We start from the raw sequence: 3,688 nt of genomic DNA on the forward strand, positions 1-3,688 counted from the left end.
GACCAGGGCTGGGCCAGGTTGAAGCCAGGAGCTAGGAACCAGGAGCTTCTTCTAGGTCTCCCATGTGAAGGCAGGGGTCCAAGGACTCGGGCCATCCTCTATTGCTTTCGCAGGTGCATTAGCAGGGAACTGGATTGGAAGTAGAGCAGCCAGGTCTTTAACCAATGCCAATATATGTTGCTATTTTAAAGATTTTTTTATTTGTCACTGGTTGTGAGAGATTTGATTGCTCAAAATGGTTGCCTTGTGGTGCCTTTCCTCATTTTTTAAAAGAAATTATTTATTTATTTATTTATTTGAAAGTCAGAGTTACACAGAGAGAGGAGAAGCAGAGAGAGAGAGAGAGGTCTTCTATCCAATGGTTCACTCCCCAGATGGCCGCAATGGCCGGATCTGCGCAGATCTGAAGCCAGGAACCAGGAGCTTCCTCAGGGTCTCCCACGCAGGTGCAGGGGCCCAAGGACTTGGGTCATCTTCTACTGCTTTCCCATGCCATTGCAGAGATCTGGATGGGAAGTGGAGCAGCCGGGACTCGAACTGGTGCCTGTATGGGATGCCAGCACTTCAGGCCAAGATGTTAACCTGCTGCAATACAGCGCTGGCCTCGTCTTTCCTCATGTTGATTTTTCTCCCTTGTTTGTGGTTCAGGTTTGTTGAGTACCTTGGGTGTGTGTGTTTGCTTTTCATTGAGCTATGGCATCAACTATATTTCTCTGAATATTTTTTTCTCTCCCTTTTTCTTTCTCTATTCCTTGGAGAGTCAGATGGGTATGTATGAGTATCAACCCTTTGAAGCAGCCCTGAAGCTTACTGATGATCTGTTTTCTTAATTTTAAAGGACTTTTTGTTTTTCTCATATCAAATAATGCATATTACTGTATCTCCCAGTTAATTCATATTTTCTCTGCGGTGTTCAACCTGCTGTCAGTCCAATCCAGTGTGCTTTTTATCTCACACATTGTGCTTTCAGTTCTAGAAATTTGATTCTGATTATTTTTATATCTTCTGTGTTGTGTTGCTTTTTAACATGCCTAGTTTTCCTTCTAGCTTCTTGAACAAATAGAATACAGTTAAGTTACTGTTTTGATGCCTTTGATAATCCATTTACTTGTGAGTTTTGTTTCTATTTATAATTCTCATTTTATGTTTGCATGCCTATTATTGTTTGTGTGTGTGTGTGTGTGTGTGTGTGTGTTGAGAGGAGGAGACAGGGGAAGAGAGAAAGAGATCTTCCATCCACTGGTTTACAACAGCCAGGTCTGGAAAGGGCTGAAGCCCGGGGCCAGGAACTCCATCTGAGACTTCCATGGGTGTGGCAGGGACCTGAGTGTTTGGACATCTTCCTCCATCTTCCCAGGTACAATAGCATGTAGATGGATCAGAAACTGAGCAGCTGGGACTCAAACTGGCATTTCAACATGGGATGTCAGCCTTGCAAGTGACTTAATCTGCTACACCACAACACAGGCCCCTGCATTTAACAGCTCACTTGTGTTAAGTATATTTACACTGCTGTGCAGCCCGTCTCTACCATGTTTTCATCTTGAAAAACTGAAACCGTATCTGCTAAGCAACTCCCCATTCCACCTTTCCACCCCCAGCTTCTGGCAACCACCTATTTCTATGATTTTGACTAATTTTGATAATTGGATAGATGGAATCACACAGTATTTCTCATTTTGTGATTGGCTTGTTTCTCTTGGCATAATGTCCTCAAGGTTCATCCATGTTGTAGTGTGGGACAGGATTTCTTCCATCTTTTTAAAATTGTTTTTTATTTTTTAGACACCACAGGATTTTGTTAAGATGGAATCACTGCTAATTACATAGATGCTACTTGCCTAAGCCAAAATACATGAGGTTCGCATGCATTTATAGTTATACAAATCAGAAGCAAATGGCATTGTAGAAACAAGAAGCATACACCCTGATGCCACGTGATGAAGGCTGGGGTAAATGAGGATTTTGTGGGCCACGCAGTGGTTGCTTTCATTCAAAAAGCCAAAGAGCTCCTCTGAGCAGTCATCTGCTCTCTGGGACTGGGGGGACACACACTCATCCCAGAGCTCTAGGGATTCCTGGGTTTTACACACTACTCCAGCTCTTTCATTGCTTTCTCACAGTTGTTGAGGGACCCACTAATTCCTCCTCTTCCTCTTCCTCCCCCTTGGAGTCTCCAGATCTGGTCAGCATCCTTTGCTTATCTTCCAGTCCCATGTCAACCTACGGTTCTGGATTCAACACCAGCAGCCACACAGTACCTACTCTATTTGAGGATCAAGAAGGACTCAGCAGATATCCAGCAATCTGATTGGAAATTGGATTTTCTTCCATCTTAAGGCTGAGTAGGATTCTATTGTATGTGTATACTACATTTTCTTTTTCCATTTATCCATTGATGGACTCTGGCAGGGCTTCCACCTCTTGACTATTGTGAACACTGCTATTATGAAACGGGTATGCACCATGCCTGATAATTTTTGATTAAATGACAGACATTGTGAATTTTATCTGTTTGGATGATCGATGTAATTGCATTCCCAGACATATTCTTGATGTTTCTTCTGGGTCACAGGATAATTAAGTAGAAATGGTCTGATGTTTTTAAAGACTTGCTTTTAAGATTCCATAGATGTTACTAGTGCAGACTTCAGTCTAGGGTTATTTTTTTCCCCACTGTGAGGTAATGCCCTGTTGAATACCATACCTGATACTCTGTGAATTATGAGGCTTTCTGTTCTGGCTACTGGGAATATGAACCACATGTGATGATTCTGTGGAAGCTCTAGGGGTTGTTTCCTGTGCTTCCTCTGTGTGATCCTTTCCCCAGCCCTGGGGTGGTTTTCTCACATGCATGTCCTTATCAGAGCTCAGCTAAAGAAGTCTCCATAGATCTTCCTCTGCTCAGCAGGGTCTTCTCCAGTGCCTTGCCCCGTAAACCCTAACTGCCTGGGACTCTCCACACTTACAGTTCCACTTCTCCAGCTCAGGCAGATTGCATGACACCACCTGTGTTTCCTTGCTTCATTTTTCATTGAAAACTCTCTCCACGTAGCAAAGTAGGGCAAATGTAGTGCTCATATCATGTATTTTAACTCTCTCAGGATTCACTACCCACTGTTGCCTGATATTTAATTTGTGAAAGCTCTTTTTCATTATTATTATTATTGTCATTATTATTTTAGTTTTTAGTAGCTTTTGTAGGAGGATTAATCTGAATCTTGTTAGTCCACGCTGGTCAGTAGCGGGAGTCTAATTAGCATGTCCTATTAATCACTGCTTCCTCTTCCCCATGTAATAGTACAGCTTTGTGTGGTTAATCTGTTGGAGACAGAGAGGAAGATACACTTTCATCTCTGTAGTTCTCAGGGAGGGTTTGAAGCGCCTAATTAAGTACTTAGAATTTTGTCATCCAGGAGAGAGATGGAAGCAAGAAATATAATCTCTCTTATGATATTTAAAATATCAGTCTCGTAAGGGCTTCACAGTTTCCTGCTGAATACTTAGTGAATAAACCAGGGGCTAGTTCCAAAGCTTTGGGAGTGGGAAGTGCTGGGTTCCTGACGCCACATTTACAGAAGGCAGCAAGGGACTCCGTCACTAAAAACAGACAACTACACGTTTTCTTTGTGTGATACTGAAGCTCATAAATCTCAGTAGGATTAATATCGGACTGACTTTCCCAGCT

At 42.5% G+C, this 3,688-nt stretch overlaps 1 pseudogene; it reads right to left on the minus strand.

The window, feature by feature from the left end:
* Nucleotides 1-1,841: 1,841 nt before the first annotated feature.
* Nucleotides 1,842-2,217, minus strand: LOC108177050 (cytochrome b-c1 complex subunit 6, mitochondrial pseudogene; annotated as a pseudogene).
* Between the last annotated feature and the right edge of the window lie 1,471 nt (nucleotides 2,218-3,688).

The sequence above is a fragment of the Oryctolagus cuniculus genome, chromosome 9 (assembly GCF_964237555.1).
Source record: "Oryctolagus cuniculus chromosome 9, mOryCun1.1, whole genome shotgun sequence".
Lineage (NCBI taxonomy): Eukaryota > Metazoa > Chordata > Mammalia > Lagomorpha > Leporidae > Oryctolagus > Oryctolagus cuniculus.